Source organism: Micromys minutus (assembly GCF_963924665.1).
Source record: "Micromys minutus genome assembly, chromosome: 28".
NCBI lineage: Eukaryota > Metazoa > Chordata > Mammalia > Rodentia > Muridae > Micromys > Micromys minutus.
In genome coordinates, this window is record NC_137963.1 from 32,959,324 (window position 1) to 32,981,359 (window position 22,036).

Here is a 22,036-nt window from a genome sequence, read left to right on the forward strand (position 1 = left end):
GGAAAACCTTAGAACACATAGGCACAGGAGACAATTTCCTGAACAAAACACCAATAGCTCGTGCTCTAAGGTCAAAGATTGACAAATGGGACTTAATGAGATTGCAATGTTTCTGTAAGGCTAAGGACACTGTCAAGAAAACAAAAAGGAACCCAATAGTGTGGGAGAAGATCTTTATCAGATAAAGTCACATCAGATAAAGTCCTAATATCCAAGATATACAAAGAACTCAAGAAGCTAGACAGCAAAGAATCAAACAACCCTATTAAAAAATGGGGTAAAAGAGCTAAACAAAATGTTCTCAATTGAGGAATATCAAATGGCTGAGAAGCATCTAAGGATGTGTACAACATCATTAGCCATCAGGGAAATACAAATCAAAACAACCCTGAGATTCCACCTCACACTCGTCAGATTGGCCAAGATCAAAAATTCAGATGACAGCAGATGCTGGTGAGGATGTAGAGAAAGAGGAACACTTCTCCACTGGTGGTGGGGTTGTAAACTTCTATAATCACTCTGGAAATCAGTCTGGCGATTCCTCAGATAATTGGACATAGTACTAACTAAAGGTCCAGTTATTCCACTTCTGAGCATTTACCCCAGAAATTCTCCAACATACAACAAAGATACATACACCACAATGTTCATAGCAGCTCTATTTATAATAACCAGAAGCTGGAAAGAACCCATATGTCCTTCAGTAGATCAATGGATACAAAAATTGTGGTACATTTACACAATAAAGTACTACTCAACTATCAGAAAAAAATGACCTTATTTAATTCTTAAGAAAATGGATGCATCTAGAGAATATCATCCTGAGTGAGATAAACCAGTCACAAAAGAACAGACATAAAATACAGTCACTGTTAATTGGATACTAACCACAGAAAGCCCTGAATACCCCAGAAACAACTCACAGACTGTGTGAAGTTCAAGAAAAAGAAAAGAAAAAAACACCATTATGTTTACTTCTTACACACCAAGAAAACCTTGGCCAATTCCAGGTTACATTCTATTTTACATGTACTTTATGATCTTTGTAACTATTAAGATCTTAATGCACACTATCAAATCCCATAAAAATAAAAAAGCCAAGCAATGACAAAAATGTATTTGTATACTTTTATGCAAAAATGCTTAATATTTTTACATTTATGTTTGTTTTTTTAAAATAAAGTTTTTCAATTCAAAAAAAAAAGGAACACCTTGGCTCACCACAAAAACATAGAATAATCAACAAACAAGCAAACAATAACAACAAACAGCACCAGCCACTAGATACTTTTTAAATATTAGGTTAAAGTAGTCCATGTACCTTCCAAAATAGTACTAATTAATGATGGAGCCCTTGTATGCCTCACAAGGACTGAGGGTGAGCCATTATTTTTAAATACAACAATAACAACAACAAAACTTTTTGAAGAGCCTCAGACATTGACAAATCCTTCTCTCTCCAATATATTATACTGTGTGTTTCCTTTGATTTAAAATTATACAAAATGACAGTGGAGATATGGCTCAGCAGTTAAGTGCAATCCACCATCTTCCAGAGAAAATGGATTTCATTCCTAGTACCCATATACCACTTAGTACCTGCTGTAACCCAGTTCCAAGAGATCTAATACCATTTTCTAGTCTTCCTTGACCTTGCACATAGGTGGTATCCTTACATACATGCAATAAAAACATTCATATACAGAAAATAAAAATAAATATTTGTAATCTATAAAATTAAAAATTTTCTTTATGATAGACCACACTTGGCAATATGTGAAAAGGCAAGGCAGTTGCGAAAGCCAAAAGGGTAAAACATTACCATTGCTTTTGGTGACACATCAATTGTCTTCATCCTTAAAATATTGTGAGAATTTACCAAATGTTACATTATGTTCATGTTGGGTATTTTCTTTACTGTTCCTTATGTATAGCTGTGTCAAAAATTTAATGATACTAGAAATGTAGTACAGTGTGATTAAGTGCTCACCTAGTGTGTGCAAAGCATTGGTTTAGATCTCGAGTTCTATCGATAAATGAATGAAAATTAATAAGTATTTAAGTTAGGATAATCAGGAGCGAAGACAAGGAGACTAAACCTTATTTATAAACTTTATTCATATAATATTGTGAAGGTAAAATTTGGAAAGAACTTTAAAAGAGAAAGGAAACTGATTACACTGCAAAAGCAACTGTCCAAAGTCTGGAGGGCAAGGCTGTGACTGGCAACAAAGACAATGTACCAGAAGGTGGCTGCCACAGAAGAAGTCCAGGAGAGACTACCAGAGACTCTGAAGGAGGGATTTCAGCTCTCACAGAAGCAAAGTGAGAACTGGGGGTTTTATCAGAGAAAAGACATGATCTTCTTACAGTGAGAAGGATATGCTAGCTGTCATGAAAGGACAGTTGTTAGGCAAGAAACATAAAAACTGAGAGGCTAAGCAGAAGGCAGAGTTAATAATTCAGGGAAGCATTGAGACAAAAGCTTGAAATCTGGAGAAAAGTCTAAGGAGGAAGGAACGGGTCAGATGTGGTTAATGCTGGGCCTGAGTTTAGAGCAGAAGTACAGTGGATAAGGTTGAAAATGGAAGATGCTACCAATGCTTGCAGTGTGTTTGAAGCCAACACAAGTATGTATGTGAGGGGCTGAAGAGTAAACTGAGATGAGCAGAGCAGGCTCTCCATCTGGTTTCCACTCTCATTGTTCCTAATTAAACATGTCTGGTTGCTTTTAGTTCTCCATATTCCTGACACAGGAATATCATGCAGACGCTCACCATTGTGTGAAAGCCTCTAGGTAGGACTGAAAAAAAAAAAAAAAAACCAACTGTGTAGTACTATATGCTTCGCTGATGGGTTAAACTGAACATGCAGACAGAGACAATATGCCTGCTTATCTCTTGCTTCAAAAAAAAAAAAAAAAAAAGCTTTCTAAAAGAACACATGCTCCACCAAGTTCATAGAAGCCTTATTTTTAATAGTCAGAAGCTGGAAAGAATCCTGATATCCCTCAACAGAGGAATGGATTTTAAAAAAATGTCGTACATTTGCACAATGGAGTACTACTCAGCTATTTAAAACAAGGACTCCTTTAAATTCCTAGGCAAATAGATAAAATCAGAAAATATTATCCTGTGTGAGGTAACCCAGTCACAAAAGAAGACTCATGGTAGGCACTCACTGATAAGTGGATACTAGCCCCAAGAGCTCTGAATAACCAAGAAACAATTCACAGAACTTAGGGAGCTCAAAAAGAAGGAAGGCTAGAATGTGGATGCCTCTGTCCTTCTTAGAAGGGAGAATAAAGCACTCACAGGAGGAAATACAGAGACAAATAGAGAAACAGAGACTGAAGAAAAGATTATTCAGACACTGCCTCACTTGGGGATCTACCCCATATGTAGCCACAAAACCCAAGCACTATTTCTGATGTGAAGAAGTACTTAGTGGCAAGAGCCAGATTTGGATGCCTCCTCAGAGGTTCTGCCAGAGTCATATAGATACAGTTAGGGGTGCTTGCAGCTAACCATAGAACTAAACATAGGGACCCCAATGAAGGAGCTAGAGAAAGAACTGAAAGAGCTGCAAGGGTTTGCAACCTCACAGGTTGCAACATTATCAACCAACCAAACCCACCACAACTCCCAGGAACTAAAACACCAACCACTGAGCACACATGTAGAGACCCTTTGCTCCAGTTGCATATCTAACAGAAAATGGCATTGCCTGGCATCAATGGGAAGAGAGGCCTTTGGTCCAGTGAAGGTACATTTTCCCAGTGTAGGAGAATGTCATGGCACTGAGTGCAGAGAGGGTAGTTGGGAAAGGGAGCACCTTTATGGAATCAAGTAGAGGAGGAGGGGGATGGGAATAGGAGAAAGGGGGATAACATTTAAAATGTAAGTACAGATAATATTCATTAATTTTTTAAAAAATGCATCCCAGGTTTTTGGGAAGTAGACTTAATAATCATTTAGTTTAAATATATACTCATCAAGAAATTACAGATAAATATTTATTGAGTGTCCTTTTTTTTATTATATAGAGACCAAGATCAATTATATCCCTTTAAGTTCATTATCCTGGCATATTTAGTGCTAATTTGCTCTGTTTCGTTACCTTTTAAGTGATGTAATATTAAATGTGTTTTGTTTATTCATTCATTTTTTATGTTTAATTTAAAGTTTAGTAAGTGACTTTAAATTCTTCTCAAAACAAGCAGAATATCAATAATAACACACAAATTTTAAATGCATAATTGACACCAATATTCACAGTGAAGCTAGATACATACACAAGCTAAGCTGCTATTTTCATCAAAAGCAACTTTTGGACTTTCCAGACCCTACTCTGAAGGTAAAAACAAGTCTCCACATGTTTGGCTTGAGGAAATAGCATTTTTGAATCTATATCATCTTGGATACATGGGTATTTTACTACTCTTGATTAGAATATAAATATTAGTTCTGTGTTAGATAACTTTTGGATGATTCCTGACAGAAACACTGTAATGAGAAAGATGGTTTTTAGCCCATGATTTCATAGGTTTAAGACTATGATAGCAGAAAAGGTATGGTATAGGAAGCTTAGTTCATGGCAATGGGTAAACAATAGAGGACATTCACAGCAAGGTAGACCAGGAGTCACAAATAAAATAGGAGCTAGGGAACAGAGAAAGAGCCTAGCTTTCAAATGCCCAGTCTTAGTGACCTGCTTCTGCCAGAGAGGACACAAATACTAATACAGTCTCTCTGAAATAACAAAATTTCCTGGGACCAAGAATTTGAAGGATGAGCCTACTGGCCATTTCCATTTCAAAACCTCAGGAGTTTCCACTTACTATTGCATTATTAAAGGAACTAGTTTCACAAGAACTTTAAATTTTGAAAATGTCTTTCAGAGAAATATCAGAGCATCCAGGACTCCTAAAATACTTATTCATAACACAGAAAAATGAAAACAAGATAAAAATGCAACTGGTGATATACCATGCTAATATAATATATCAAACTCAGAAAAGCCTGATATTTTATGTTGGCCTCCTTTTCTGCATTCTATGTTTAGGCTTTGCAATTGTGAATAGCAACAAATACCTCAGCCTTCCAACACACACATATGCACACACACACACACACACACACACACACACACACACAAAGACACACACATCACAGATTTTGATGTCCTCATATCCAGCAGCTGACCAAACATTACAAGCAGCTATATAGACTCTTAAAAATATTATCAGTGCCTTACTTCCTGAACTCTGAATGCAGCCTTTCTACTTACATATGTACACTATAGCAGTCTTCAGTCTTACAAAAATCCCTGAAATCTATTTACCACAACCCAAACCATAGAGTAGTTAGTATCTCCAATGGCAAGTATCAGTCCATTACAGAAGACAGTCAGTGAACAGAAACTCTGCCTTTATAGTTTTTTTCCAGATAAGCTGAAGGCACATCCCATATTCCTATAGAGGCCAAGGTTCAGGTCATTACAAGGTTCAGATACCAATGAAACATTTTTATTGGCTATTTGATTTATTTACATTTCAATTGTTATCAACTTTCCTGGTTTCCTCTCCAGAAAGTCCCTATCCCACCCTCTCTCCCCACTACTTCTAGGAGGGTACTAGCCTACCAACCCACGACTACCACCCCCCACCACCCTGGCATTCCCCTACACTGGGGCATCCAACCTTCAAAGAACCAAGGGCCTCTCCTCCCATTGATGTCAGACAAGGCCATCCTCTACTACATAGGGAGTTGGAGCCATGGGTCACTCTGTGTGTATCTTGGTTGTTAATATAATCCCTGGGAGCTCTGCAGGGTCTGGCTGGTTGATGTGTTGTTCTTCCCATGGTTGAAGACCCCTTCAACTCCTTCAGTCCTTTCTCCAACTCTTCAACTGGGGACCCTGTGTTCAGTCCAATGGTTGGCTGCAAAACCTCTATATTTGTCAGGCTCTGGTAAAGCCTCTCAAGAGACAGCTCTCTCTATGTCTCACTCCTCACACTTTTTCACATATACTACCAGCACTATCTCTCAAAGCAATTGCATTCAAATCCCTACTATCTAATCTTACACAGCCCAAATCATTATAACTATCTGTGTACTCCAAAGATATAGAACCTTTCATTAGGAAACTAGTATATTTAGCCCACTAGCAGTTCTGGAATACAGTCTGGATGTTCCAACTTATAAATCCTCTAAGTCACTCAATCTTCACAGCAAGTCTGAGAACTTACTGTGATTTTTCTTTCTGGGTAGATAAATGTTCAATAGTTTACCATCAGGGTACCTGACTTTCAAACACAAGTACATCTTACTCCAAACTAGTATTGCTTTTCTACCATACTGATTCTCAGATCACATCATCAATAATCCATCTCTCTTGATGAGAAATTTTAATGACAATTCATTGAAGATGGATAGACTACAGAGTTTGTCTATAACAATCTTCAAATACTCACTGTGTCTGACAGTATCTTGCAGGTTGCATTTCAAAGGAAGACCTTCCTCCTTTGAGGGAGCCCTCCTGTTGTTCTGAGATTTTTGCACAGCTGTTAATGCTTCTGCTCTGGCTTGGTTCCAAATCATATAATTTTGACAGCCTATATAATTTCCCTTAAAATTCTTGAAACATCTATTGTTCTGATCTTTGCATCCTAGCAGAGCAGAATTAAAATCAGTTAAGCATTCTGAAATAAATTAAAGTCTATAGAATTTTGGCAGGTCATATATCAACAATAATGATTTCTATCTTCATTATTCAACAAAAGAGAGATGAGCTGAATCCTGATTGTAATTAAGTTCCAAACACTGCACGTATTATTGTTCTGTTGAAGGGGACTTTGGTTATACTAATATATGAAAATACTAGCTACTATATATAATGTCTTCAATTGGCAGACATAAAACATAATTAATAAACTACGTTTTCTATTAAATGTTTGTATGAAAATTAATTCTTTTAAAATGCTAGTTTCCAGAAATGAAACAAATCTGATTTGTATTCTAGGTTGCGTTAATCACAAATAATTTAAATAATAAATAAGAATGACTTGAATAAGATAAAGGTTTATTCTCCCTTATGAAAAATCTAATAACTAATCTAAAAACTCATAGGGTGATTCTATGACCTCCCACAGAACACTAAAGTGTTTAACATGTCATTATATCATTGATACATGTTATTAAGTGATAGCCATGGTGTTCATATTCTAACAGGTAGGAAGAAGACATGTCAAATGACGAGATTTTCATTCTCCAACACTTGGCTGTACTCAAGTTGCATGTGACACTTTTGTTGGTGTCCTACACACCAGATTATGACCAACTAAAAACTGAACTATTCTGTTTGGAATCCTTGCATCCACATAAAATCAAAAGTTATATTACTCAGAAAAAACGAAATAAATGGATAGTAAGGGGAAACTATATGACGCATATGGCTTTTAAGCCATAAAAATTATAAACTATAAGTAGGTCTGCTAGTTAGGAATTGAACAATGTTGATTACTGTTTAACCTATTGAACCATAGTTTATGACATGGGAATTATATGCTTAGCTAAACAAGTTTTTTTGATGACTAAATAAAGCAGGACATAATAAATGATTTTCATTATTAGAACAGAACCTGTAGTAAATAGGCAAGACTGGGACTTATTAGGTATACACTTACATAACCATCTTCCTGTCTATTTATTATATATTACTTGAGTAGTTTGCATAGATTTGAGGGAAGTGTGAAGGTCGAAAATGCTTTTATTTTTAAAAGTTATTAGCAATAATTGTCAAATAAAATATTGAGTGGATTAATGTTATGTAGTAAAAATCACAGCTCATTCAGCATTTCATATAAATAAGTATATTAGTGAAAATGAATATATTTAAAATGTTAGAAATGTTTTACCAATGACTCCAAAAGCTTTACTGTCATTATACGCATTATATGTTCCTTAAAAAAAATCAATTTAATACTAGGCAGCTTTTCAGTCTTGCCCCAGGTCACACACTGTGAATGGCCGATTGCACAAGGCATAGAGCAAGTGGCATTTGCCTGGGGATAGCACTTAATAAGCACAACGACATGGCTGGCCCAGTGTAGTTTCAAGTCATGAGTCCTTTCACCCAACCTCATTTAATTGAAGTTAATGATCCTGGTGAGGGCACAGGGTAAGGGACACATAGCAAGAACGCAGCAATAAAAAAGGGGAGAGCAGCTCTGCTTTCGGGATAGACTTCTGACAAAACTGACATCCACTTAAGTTTTCACAAGCCCTGGTGATAAAATGGTTTGACTATGAGACAAACTAAGCAAATAAATTTCTCTATTCCTGTGCTGATGTTGAACTCAAAGAACAGCTTTGTTTGTTTTCACCTGAAAAATATGAACAAGATAAAATGCTCACATGGCATTTTACATAAATAACTTACAATTTGCCCTTATAAGGCTTTAGTTCAAGACCAGTCTGGGATATACTTAAAATTAAAATCAAAAGGTTAATATGAACTGAAACCATAGGTCAGAAGTGAAATGATATTAAATATCAATTTTGTTTTTTAAAAAAAACCTTAATTCTACTGAATAAATATGACTGCATTTTTCTCCTACTTTGATGTTTACTATCTTTAAAAAAGACAAATTAATTGTTTTCTTATGGTAGCTGCTATAAGAGAAATCACTTATAATAGCAATTAGCTTCAGACAACAATGGACTCAAGAAATTAGACTCCAAAGAATCAAATAACCCAATTTAAAATGTGGGAAAGAGCTAAACAAAGAATTCTCAACTGAGGAATATCAAATGGCCCAGAAGCATCTAAAGAAATGTTCAACATCCTTAGTCATCAGGAAAATGCTAATCAAAACAACCCTGAGATTATACCAGTCACAATGGCTAAGATCAAACTCTCAGGTGACAGCCTAGGCTAGCAAGGATAGGGAGAAAGAAATACTCTTCCATTGTGGTTGGGATTGCAGTCTGGAACAACCACTCTGCAAATCAGTCTGGTGATTTCTCATAAAATTGGACTTAGTACTGCCTGAGTACTTGGCTATACCACTCCTGGGCATATACTCAAAAGAAGCTCCAACATATAACAAGGACACATGTTCCACCACATTCATAGCAGCCTTATTTATAATAGTCAGAAGCTGGAAAGAACACACATGTCCTTCAACAGAGGAATGGATACAGAAAATGCAGTACATTTACACAATGAAGTACTACTCAGCTTCTAAAATCAATGACTTCATGAAATTCCTAGGCATATGGATGGTGCTAGAAAATATCGTCCTGAGTGGGGTAACCCAATCACAAAAAAACACCCATGGTATGTGTTGGGATTCTGTAAACCCCACCCCTTAATTACCCCGCAATAGCCAGTTATGCTCTGTCACAATGACCTGACACTATAAATGGGGCTTCTTGACCCCTCCTCCCTCTCTTGCTCTTGCTCTCTTGCAGCCTTGCTTTCTGCCCTGTTCCTCTTCTTCCCCTTCCCTTCCCCCCTCTCCCTCCACGTGCTCATGGCCAGCCTCTACTCCTCTATTCCTCTCTCTCTCTCTCTCTCTCTCTCTCTCTCTCTCTCTCTCTCTCTCAGCCTCTACTACCCTCTTAGCTCTCCCATGACCTGAATAAACTCTATTCTGTACTATACCATCATGTTGCTGGTTCCTCAGGGGGAAGAGATTCCCAACATGGGCCCCCGAGAGGCATCTCCCTTGCCCCCAGGCCTTGCTGCACCTCCATGGGCCATATGCCCCCCACTCTCTTCAACCTTCTCCCTAACATTGGTGCCAAAACCTGGGCCGTAATCTTTTCACAATATTGGTGCCCCATGACTTTTCTTTTCAGTATGCACCCATTGATAAGTGGATATTAGGCCCAAAGTTCAGAATACCCAAGATACAATTCACAGACAATATGAAGCACAGGAAGATACTAGACCAAAGAGTGAATGCTTTAGTCCTTCTTAGAAGGGGGAACAAAATATTCACAAGAGAAGATATAAAGTGCGGAACAGAGACTGATAGAAAGGTCATCCAGATTGTGTCCCACCTGGGGATCTATCCCATAATCTGTCACCAAATCCAGACATTATTGTGGATGCCAAGTAGTACATGCTGATAGCAGCTTGATATAACTGTCTCCTGAAAGACTTTGCCAGAGCCTGGGAAATACAGAGTTGGATGCTCTCAACCAACCATGTGACTGAGTACAGGGTCCCTAATGGAGAAATTAGAAAATAGACTGAAAGAGCTGAGTGAGTTTGCAACCCCATAGGAAGAGCAACAATATCAACCAACCAGACCCTGCAGAGCTCTCAGAGGCTAAACCACCAATCAAACAGTGCACATGGAGGGAACCACGGCTCCAGCAGCATATAGAGCAGAGGATGGCCTTATTGGGAATTGAGGAAGGGAGAGGCCCTTGACCCTGTGAAAGCTTAATGCCCCATATCAGAATTCCAGGACAGGGAAGTTAGAGGGATTTTGTAGGTGGGTGGAGAAACACTCTTATAGAAGCTATGGGAATGGGGGCTAGATGGGAGATTCCAGGGGGAAAATCTGGAAAGGGGATAACATTTGAAATTCAATAAAGAAAATATAAAGTAAAAAAAAAATAAAATGTGCACATTTGGAAAGTATAATTTGCAAAAATTAGTGTATGTTATTATATGATGTTTAAAGATTCAGTCTTATCTTTATTATTTTAACTTTTTATTGCTAAAGCATGTGTTATTTTCAGTGTATCAGTGCATTCATTTCTGGCTTTCATAATGTAAGTGAAAGCAATATTCCCTTTTCCTTCCAATAGAAGTTCATGTCCCCAGTGGCTTGATATTGGTCCCATCTCTCTCCCATTTCTTCCCATCCCCTCTCCCACTCTTTCATTCCCCCATTTGCTCCTCTTATTCCTCTTTCCCCCTTTTTTGTTTCTCCCTTCACAAATTTTAAAAATTACCACAAAGTGTGAAGATAGTGTTTGGTCTTTGTTTGTTTTTTCCTATGTTTATAATATTCTAAGCACTGCTTTTGCTTTCCATCAATGTGTGGACATTATCAACGACTAGTTATTCTAATTTGCCTTCTTCTCTCCTTCATTTTTTTCTTCCTTCCTTTCTTCAATGCCATGTAAACTCAAAACCCACATTCACAGTATGCACATGTGTGCATTTGTGTGTACATGTATGTTTTCCTGAACTCTATATAATTCCTGTTCTTGTTTATTTTTCATCACTGCTTTCTCACCATTGGCTAAGTTCTTCTACATATTTATTTTATTTTATGAATCAGCCTTCAAAAACACTAATACTTTTTCATCTGAATTTAATCAATGATACTACCTGACACCCTACAAGCTTTTTCTTTATTATTTTGGTGTAACAGATTTTCTGTTTGAACAGGATCAACAGTTAGTCTTCTATGTTCATGCATGCACACCTTTTCATTATACTAAGACCAAATACATTAAAAGTAAAACAATTGACAGATGAGGAAATTATATTGGGCCATGTTTCAAGAGTATGACACATGAAGGCAGGGAAAGCATCTAAATAGGAATAGCTCAGGGCTGAGAGGCCATGTACTTTCTCATATAAGGACATATCAGAATGTAGAAAGATAAAAGCTATTGTGTCAGATCTCACTTCTGTCCCTCACTCTGCTCTGTGCACATACTATGATGATCTTGAACATAGCCTTCATTACCGAGTTTCAACAAGTGTCAATGGGTGATTGTTTTGTTGGCACGGTGATGGTTTCTCAACTGCCCAAATACCTCTTGATCTTGTTTATTGCTTTCAAAATGTTAACTGAAACTTGGTGATTCAGATTTGAGACAAAAGAATAATAGAATCTCAGTGTTTGTTGACTTGAATCATATTTCGAGGGTTAACACCTACCAGTTTAGTATTAGAGTTGTGGGCTCCTGGATGGCAGGATGCTGAGGACCTAAACATGGACAACTAGTTTCTTGACTCATTTAGAAAATGAAAATTCATTTTTGTGAGTGTAAATGAGATGTCTCAATAGTTCTACCCTTGTGATCAAAATAGCTATGCTTAAATAACAAGTAAATTAATCAGGAATTTCATCTCAAAACTAATCTCTATTCTGCATTTTATTTGGCACCTGTCCTAAATTCAAGAGGAAAATGACATTTTTCTTGCTTCTGGCATCCTCATTATAATCTGCCTATGACTTCATCTACCCTACCTCTCAATAATTACATTCAATATTTACCAAGTGTTTTTAACATTTTCTGCACTCAAATTATTTTTCCTTTGACATCTGCACTTTAGTGAGTTTGTTATTTTCCAATAACTTTAAAGAATCTCTAAAAATGAAGACTTCATAAATATCTATCTTATGCTACTTGACTTCATGAATATTCCTTGAATATAAAAATGGTAGTTTATGGCTCATATTACTCATAGATCTTATATTTTACTACATCAGTTTTACAGGGTTTGGTTTCACATACAAGATCTTCAGTCATTTCATTTTATTCTATATGTTTATATAGGACATAATTGTGTTTTTAGAAAATGTTTTACATTCATTGAATAAAAATTATTCCTCTATGGATAAATAAAATATTCCTACATACATGTGTACCTAAGATCTCTTTAAACAATTTATTTTGGTATCAGTTTTAAATATGAACAAACTAAAGTAAATTTTGATTAGATGGCTAGGGCACTGATTATTTCTAAATAGTGTATACCTCATCATGTGTTGAAGAACTTTATAGAACTATCTAGCTCCCTTTGCATTTACTTTAGATAACTTCTTGAATGTGTCTTTAACACTTTATAATCACAGGGAAGTTAATTTAATCTATTTTTTTTAGGCAGAAACAATTCTTGACCCAGGATTCTAAGACATTTTATTCAGTGTTTTGTACTGACTACTAAAATGTGTTTGCCTTTCTAATGAGACAGTATCAGATCTAAGATGAAATGCCAGCTTAAGGTACTTACAAGATCACATATATTTTCAATTAGCTTTCTATGTTAATGCATGGGCAGATTTTCTTCCAGTGGCTAAAAAGGGGAATTCTTAATTGGGTTTCTGATCCAACCCTATAATCTCAGCACCCAAGTGGCAGATGAAGAAGATCAAAAGTTCAAAAATATAGGCTGGAGATAATAGATCAACAGGTAATGCATTTGATATACAAGCTTAAATACAGAGAATATCCAATAAAAAAGAAGAAGAAGAAAAAGGATCAGAGGTCAAATCCTTAGCACCTATGAAAATGTTGTATGAGCCAGGTAGCCCACATGTAACCTTAGTAGTTGGAAACTGGAGAAAAGGGATTCCCAGAGCAAGCTGCTTACTTAGAGTGGCCAAATCAGTTAAATCTATGTTGAAGATATTGACTCTGCTTCTATATATCAAATGGTTGGCAATCAAAGTAGCTACCAGGCCTCAACCTCTTGCCTCAACACTCAGACACCTATGTGTACATCCACATACACATATTTACATGCATGTACCTATACATCATACACATGCACATGCAATAATGTGTAAGTACATAGCATAAAACAACTCTGAAAATTTTACAGTGGCTGAGCATGTTACCAATAGCACATTTATGCAGCATGTATGAGATATTAAATTTAATTCTAATTATTATTTAAAAAGTAAACTAAAATATTATAAACATCACATCATTAATATATTATCCTTTCACTGAAAAAGAAATCAATGGGAATTTAAGATTTTTCTCAAAAGTTTAAATAGTAATATCATGAATATTCTAGAAAAAAGATAACACAGAGTCCTTTAGTTTTATGATTTTCTCAAATACTGTGTAAGATATGTTGAGTGCCCACCAGGAACCAGGCACTTGCTCACTGTTATTTGATTTGTTTGTAGAAACTTATGACTAGGTACTAATTTATTTTAGAGATCAGTAAATGGCTATGGTGACTATGAAGTCTTTCTATTCATCTTCTGTAATTGTAGAACCACTAACCCAGAAACCTGCACAGCAACAAGAAACTCTAATTTAGCCTTTGCCCTGTGAACATTACACTCTAGTAGGGATATAGATATTAGGTTTTAGACAGAGTTAAAGAAACAATAATACGTGCCTCTGGCTTGACAAATAGTATTGACAGCTTGGAGTGGATTGTATGCTCAGATATTGGCATGGTGAATATAGGTGACTTTCACTATTTATGTGAAATTGCTGGACAGGTAATTTCTGGTCAGAAACTCAAAAGGTTCTTTCAAAGATATAATTCATGATAGTTAATAAAAATTTTCATGATGGGGATCAATAGAATGCAAAAAATGTATCTCAAATATAAAAAGAAACTCACAGTACAATCAAATTAACAATGCAGGCAACAGATGTATCCATAAGAGGGAGGACCCAAGGGTAACTGTGGATTTTGTAGCTTTGTTGCACACACCAGCTTTGGAAGCAGAGATCGCAAATGCTCACAGGATGGAATTCAACTTGTCCTAGCACAGAATTGACCTACAGACCTCATCACAGTAGCCAGAAGTAGCATCACACTTCCCACTGAAAGCAACACGATAGAAATTGCATTATAGAGTCAGAAATTGCCCAGCAGTAACATTTTCATTGACTGATTCCTACGTGGGTCAAGATTAAGAAACTTATTCTTCAAGAACACATGGATTTCTGAATGATGACAAAGGTAAAGGACCATCATGACCATTTTTTAAAAATCGGTCTCTTTTTGCGTAGTATTGACCATTAATCAAGGATGACTAGATGCTTTTCAATTTGTGGTGTATGGACTGTCTTAAATATACAGACACAAGTCTACTGAAAGATTTTCTCAACAGAGGAATAGGAAAAAGAGACAATTAGAGATCAAAACCAATTTCACATATTTACCATGCTGTATATATACAAAAAAAATCACTACAACTCAAAACCATAGTACAAATTTTAGAATTTTGGGTGTAATGTTTTATTGTCCCATATTATTATTTATATCTTACTACAGATAAAAAAATGATCATATAGGCAATTGTCAAGAATTTATAAAGTATTTTTATGAAATTCACCTAATATATTTAATCCTAAAAAGTTTAAAATATAGATTAATTTCTACTAATTTTCTATTTAATATTTTCTCTAAATCAGAGTGTCATCATTTAAGAGCTATTCCTCTCTGCTTATCTACATGTTAGTGTTTAGCAGACATATAACAATCTTGTTATTTTTATTTTTCTAGGTTGCATTAGCATTCCATGTGCTTTCAATTGTGTACAATCTAACAAAGAAAGCAATCTATTCTGTTGACCTAAGAATAAGAGGACCAGTTGATGTAATAGTACATTGTGCAGTATAGGAGACAGTGCTTTAGAGTACTAGTACATTTGAACTTGTCCTTTGGTTAATTTTATATAATTCCAAATGAGTATCTGTTTTTCCATCCACCATAGCCCTGATAATGGGAAAATTACTTAGTTTTTCTAAAAATGACTATTTTGATCTCATTCATCTCCTTTTCCTCTCCTGGTCTTCCTGCCTCTGTTCCTCAGTTGCACCTGCTCTCACATTCTTTCTACTTTCATATTTCTATTTCATATGTTCTTTTGGTCTTCTGCATCTGTTTTCACACTCATGAGTCCCTATTCAGTTTCATGATATACTCACACCCATTCCTGAATTAATACATAGATATCATAATTAGAAATTAGTGTCCATACATATGGATATCACATAGTATTTGTCCTTTTAATTTATTTTTTAATTTATTTTTACAATCTAGTCTTTATCCCCTTCCTGGTCTACCCTCTGACTGTTCCTCATCCCATACTACCCGTACCCCGCTTTAAGAAGATGTCAGCATCTGCCCACCTCAACCCACCAGACCTCCCAACTCCCTGGGGCCTCAAGTCTCTGAGGATTAGGTGCATCTTATCTCAGACCAGGCAGCCCTCTGATGTATATGTGTCAGGGACCTCATATCAGCTGGTGGCTCAATGTCTGAGAGAACTTGGGGAGCCAGGTTAGTTGAGACTGCTTGTGTTCCTTTGGGGTTGTACTCCTTCTCAGCTTCTTCCAGCTTTTCCCTTATTCAACCACAGGGGCCCCCTGCTTTTGTCCATTGGTTGGATATAAGTATCGGCTTCTGACTTTTTGAGCTGTTGGTTGGGCCCCGCGGAGGTCAGTCATGCTGGGTCCTGTTTGTAAGCAAACAATAACATCAGTAATAGTGTTAAGCTTTGGAGTCTCCCTTTGAACTGGATCCCAATTTGGGCTTATCACTGAACCTCTTTTTCCTCAGGTTCCTCTCCATTTTTGTCCCTGCAGTTTTTTCAGACAGGAGCAATTCTGGGTCAGGGTTTTGACTGAGGAATGGCAACTCCATTCCTCTACTTGATGCCCTGTCTTTCTACTGAAGGTGGACGCTACAAGTTCTGTCTCCCCAGTATAGGGCATTTCATCTAAGATCCCTCCTTTTGAGTCATAAGAGTCTCTTACCTCCTAGGTCTCCATAGATTTTAGAGTATTCTCCTACCTCCAGAGGTTACCTATTTCCATTCTTTTTGCTGGCCCTCAGGGCTTCACTCCTGTTCACCCCAACACTTGATCATGTCCCCCCTTTCCCTCATTCTTCCTTTCCCACACTGGACCTCCCTTGCTCTGTTTCCATGATTGCTTTCTTCCCCCAAATAGGATTGAGGCATTCTTACTTGGGCCCTTAGGTGTGTTAACCTTCTTGAGTTCTTTGGGTTGTATCCTGGGTATTCTGTACTTGTGGCTAATATCCACTTATTAGTGAGTACATACCAGGCATGTTCTTTTGTGTCTGAGTTACCTCACTCAGAGTGGCATTTTCTAGTTCTATCCATTTGCCTACAAAGCTCAGGATGTCCTCATTCTAAGTATTTCATTGTGTAAATAAACCATATTTTTTGTATTCATTCTTCCGTGTGGAACAGCTAGGTTGATTCCAGCTTCTGGCTATCACAAATAAGGTTGCTATGAACATAATGGAACAAGTTCCCTTGTGGCATGGTGGGACATCTTTGGGTATACACCGGAGAGTGGCATATGGCTATGTCTTCAGGTAGGTTTATTTCTGATTAGAATTCGTCTTTCTTGCATCTAATTTTCCATCTCAGAGATAAACTTCAAAAATATTTGAAGTGACAAAAGTCTGTTTATTTCTCAAAATGTCCCCAGAAAGAAAAATATGTCAAAAGCATATAAAAGGTTGTTCTCTTGATTTCAGAATCAAGTAACTTTACATAAAATAAAAATAAGTTTAAATGTTTATAATTATAAGATATCTGAAAGCTTTAAAATATTACTCGTGGCAAGCATACTGTTTTCAAGAACTCTAGAAAATCACACATTAAAACATATAGTAGTATTTGACTCAACTAGACTGGTAACAAAACGTGACATCTTTATCTTAAACCTAGAGAAAAAACCAAGCATGTCTCATGTGAAATTAAGAGATGTAAGAATGGGCATGTCGAAACAAATCAGCAAAAAGAGAAGGAGTTTCTGGACAGGCAAAATAATAAATCACATCTGGAGATTATTATTTTTTTAAATGAAATGATCATGTAGCACAGGTTTGAAAGTAATAATAATGTTACTTTTAATTTAAATTTTAATATTTTGTTTGGTTTTGTGAGCACGATTCACGTGGGGAAGAAATGTCTCATGGACTGCAGATGGAGGTCAGAAGGTACCCTTATGAAGTCACTGTATCTTTCCACTTTTATTTAAATTCCATGACTGAAACTTCACATCCTCCAACTCGGGTTAGAAACATGCTGTGTCATACCAATGGCTCCAAATGATGTTACTTCATACCAATGAGCACCCATGGCTCCATGTAACATTGGACAGCATTGTTTGACCTCAATGGGAGAAGAGGCCTTTGGTTCAGTGCAGGTGTGTTTTCCCAGTGTAGGAGAATGCCAAGGCCCTGAGGTGGAGAAGGTGGTTGGACGAGGGAACACCATCACGGAAGAAAATGGTGGTGGAATGGGGTATGGGAGCAGGGAAGGGGATAACATTTGAAATGTAAATACAGAGAATATCCCATAAAATAATACAAAAAAGAAGATGAATGGAAAAGGGACAGAAGAACAAGATATAAAGGATATACATCTCTAAGGAATACATGTATACAGTTTTGACTTTTGACACTGTGCTTTTTTCTTTTAATTCTAAAAGCTAAGTTAACATCATGACTTACATTGACTCTACTTTTATAATATAAATATAAATAAATTAAGTTGCTCTGTCAGCCAATTAAAAATATAAAGCAGAATAAATAGATTTTGTACCACAATTGAAACATATTTTAAAGATAAAAATCATTGAAATCTTAGAGACTAGAAGTTTGTGGTGGATGGTAATATCAGAATAGTGATCAGGCAGTTCTTCTAAAACAGTTACCTGAATGGTACAAGTTTAATAGCATTGCTAGAAGCCCAGGATTTACCTGAAAGGGAAGCAAGTTATCAATAAAAGCTATATGATTTGGAGGTTGATATGATTCGTGGTTAAATTAAAAATTGTTAGCTGCAAGCAATGTCTATTATATTTAAAAATAAGGAGAAATCGGAAGCAGAAAGGAGAACATAGTTCGTATAAAATAAATATTTAATATCTGCATCTAGAGTCAGATATAAAGCATGAATTAATTTCAAATGTCTGTCTCTTCCATATAGTGAAGACCAACAACATTTAAATCAGAAATGGCACATATAAGATCTATGGGATGCTAATAAATAAAACAAACATTAAATTATGGGCATATAAGTAAAGTAATCCTGTGCCAAATGCATTTTCAACAAAATAGGTTATTTCCACCGAAATAATAGAAGAACACCCCCAAATCTAGGGTGATAGATATTCATCCTGGTATAAGTGCCATATGAAATAAGTATAACCATAAAAATAAACAAGACCATAAAATAAAAATCTCATATCACTGCGTAGATGAAACAATAAATCTATGGGACTAGGATGCTGGAAAAGTGAAAGAACAAATCACAAACAAAGGCAAGTCCGTGAGAAAACCGCAGATTTCTCAGTGGAAATCCTGATATCCAGGGCCTGTAGCAATGCATTTCAGGTCCTGAAAGCAAGTCACAAACCAGGCTATCATGGAAAAACTACATGCCTTACTTAAAGGAGAAAGAAAAACTTTCCATGGTAAAAATGGGGCTAAGGAGCTTATGATCACTAAGTCAGCCCTGCCGAGAAGAATACAGAGTGCTGAAGACTTCTGACAGAGGTGGGTAAAAAACATATCCAAGAGGCTAGAGGGAAAAAATATTGGTAGGACAGTTTATTAAGGAAAAGATGATCAGAAAATATCAAACACTAAAAATTCAAGAAAATAACAGGAATTTATATATTTTATTTATGTCATTCAATATATTTTTATTTATATAAGTCAATAGAGTACCCATTCAGTAAACACAGACTGCCAAATTAGATTGAAAAACTAGATTCAACTCTTTAATGTGTGTAAGAAATATACACTAACATAAACACTACCTTAGGGTGGGAAGTTAAATAAAGTTATTGAAAGTCATTGGAATAAGCAAGAGTTTACATGATGCTGGAGAAAACAGACTTCAAACTAACACATGTAAGAAGAGGACAAACTAGTTCACATCATATAGAAATCAACCAACCCCGAAAGCATTATCATTCTAAATACCTGCACACAGAATGCAGGAACACTTAATTTCAGAGAACAAACACTAGATTTTAAATGAAAAATTAACCGCAATAATAACAGTATGTGACCACTGTCATCATATGGGACATCCCAGTGAAAAGTGAACATAAGAAGAGCAGAGCCTAGTGACACTATAGACCCAAAGGACTCAATGAACACCTCCAGAATAACAAACGCAACCCAGAATTTACATCCTTCATGGGGGTCTATGGAACATCCTCGAAGAAATGATCTGATATCAGCACATACCAAAGACACATAAGAAATTAATCCCCTGAGTTCTGTCTCCTACACTGGCATAATACTAGAAGCCAGGAGGAGAAAATGAGGTCATACAGTTGAAGCAACACTTTCTATGGACATCTTTTGTAAGCACTGATAACAAAGAATAAAGAAACAAAATTGAGAGCTTACTCTCCACTTTTAGTTGTGCAAAGCCTGACCATGTTTTTTAGTATTAGGACCATCAAACATAAACCAGTTTAAGCAGGAAGTAAGAATATTCAAATGTATTATATCATATATATGTATATATATATAATGTATATACTTTACACATTATGATCTTTGGTTATGATTTCTGACAATTAACTGGTCATTACTTGTTCTAAGATATGTAGTGAGCTTTTTAGTCAAGCATCTCTAACTCATAACCTTAACTCTTAGCTTATGCCATAATTAAGTCTTCAACACTCTAGCTTATTTTAATGGATCACAGAGTCAGCTTAACACATTTCATGGTGATGAGTGACTGCCAAAATTTCATTTAACCTTTAATTATAGATAGTGTTTAAAAAGACCCCACGTCAATAATTGTAAGCTAGAGTGGTTTGAGGGTGATGCCTTCAGAAGAACTTCCAATTTAAACAGCAAATATCTTTACTTTTTTCTTTTTTCAAAGATTTATTTATTTATATTGTGTATATGAGTACACTATTGCTGTCTTCAGACACACCAGAAGACACATCTCATTACAGATAGTTGTGAGCCACCATGTGGTAGCTGGGAACTGAACTCAGAACCTCTGGAAGAGCAGTCAGTGCTCTTAACCATTTAACTATCTCTCCAGCCCACAAATATCTTTTTAAACTGATACTATTTAACCTAGATAAGACCTTATTTATAATTAAACATTATCTCTGGTCCATTTATGCAGGAAAAAAGCAAAATAAATTTGAGAAGTCTGTTATAGATTTAATATGTTTCTCCAAAACTGGTATACTAAAAACATAACTTTAATTCATATATTAATGGTAATAAGAGGTGAGGTCCCTAGGAGTCACATAGATAAAATAAAGATGTGTATATCCAGCAGAGAATAGCACTTTTTGACATCAATGGGAAGAGAGGCCTTTGGTCCAGAGAAGGCTCACTTTCCCAGTGTAGGGGAATGCCAAGGTGCTGAGGTGAGAAAAGGTGGTTGGGAGAGGGAGCAATGGGAAAGGGAAGGGGGATAGGATTGGGGGAAGGAGATAACAATTGAAATGTAAATGCAGAGAATATCCAATAAACAAAGGGAAAAAAGATGTGTTGAGGATAAATTTAGAAACCTGAGCTAGAGGCTTACTGTATCTCAATGCAACTTCCTTGAAATTATGATGCAAGAAGAAAGTTTCATTGCTGTCAGCTATATAACAATATTATCCCTTGAAGCTCTCAGACTGTGTTATGAGCAAAATAAACCTTTATCACTTTATATTGTTCTACCATGAGTATTTTTAATAACAGCAGCAAAAAAATAGATTAAGAAAAGTCAAGCCGCATATTATTTTCACATTGCCAGTACTTTCATATTGCTCTTCATAAGCTGTTGTAGCTCAGTCAAATAATCCATAATATCCCATGATGTATTTCTATGTACATTTTTTCAATGTTTTCTACAACCTAATATGACACTCAGACAAGTGCTTACTGAGAACAGTCTCAGGTTTGGTGATGATAAGTTTGATTCCAACAGTTACTTCTCAGCAGAACAATCATAGGTTCAGTCTTTGAACTGTTCTAAATGTCCATCCATCCTATCATGAGAATTTACCACTCACAGAAGATGAATGACTTCTGAGACTCTTGGGATCCTATTAGTAATTACCAAAAGCCCATAGGTCTCTGCCTGCCACCAACTTTTTCAGTATATTTAGATTGCACAGTCACAAGATCCCAAACAGTAGGAAGTCTTGTATAATTGCTTGGACCTGATCAAATCCCGTTCTTACCCTGGCCTCATGCAAAAAATAGCAGCTTGCAGGCAGATACTGCCAAGGGCTGAAGGAGCCTGCAGAGCAGAGAGATGGCAGTCACAGTACAG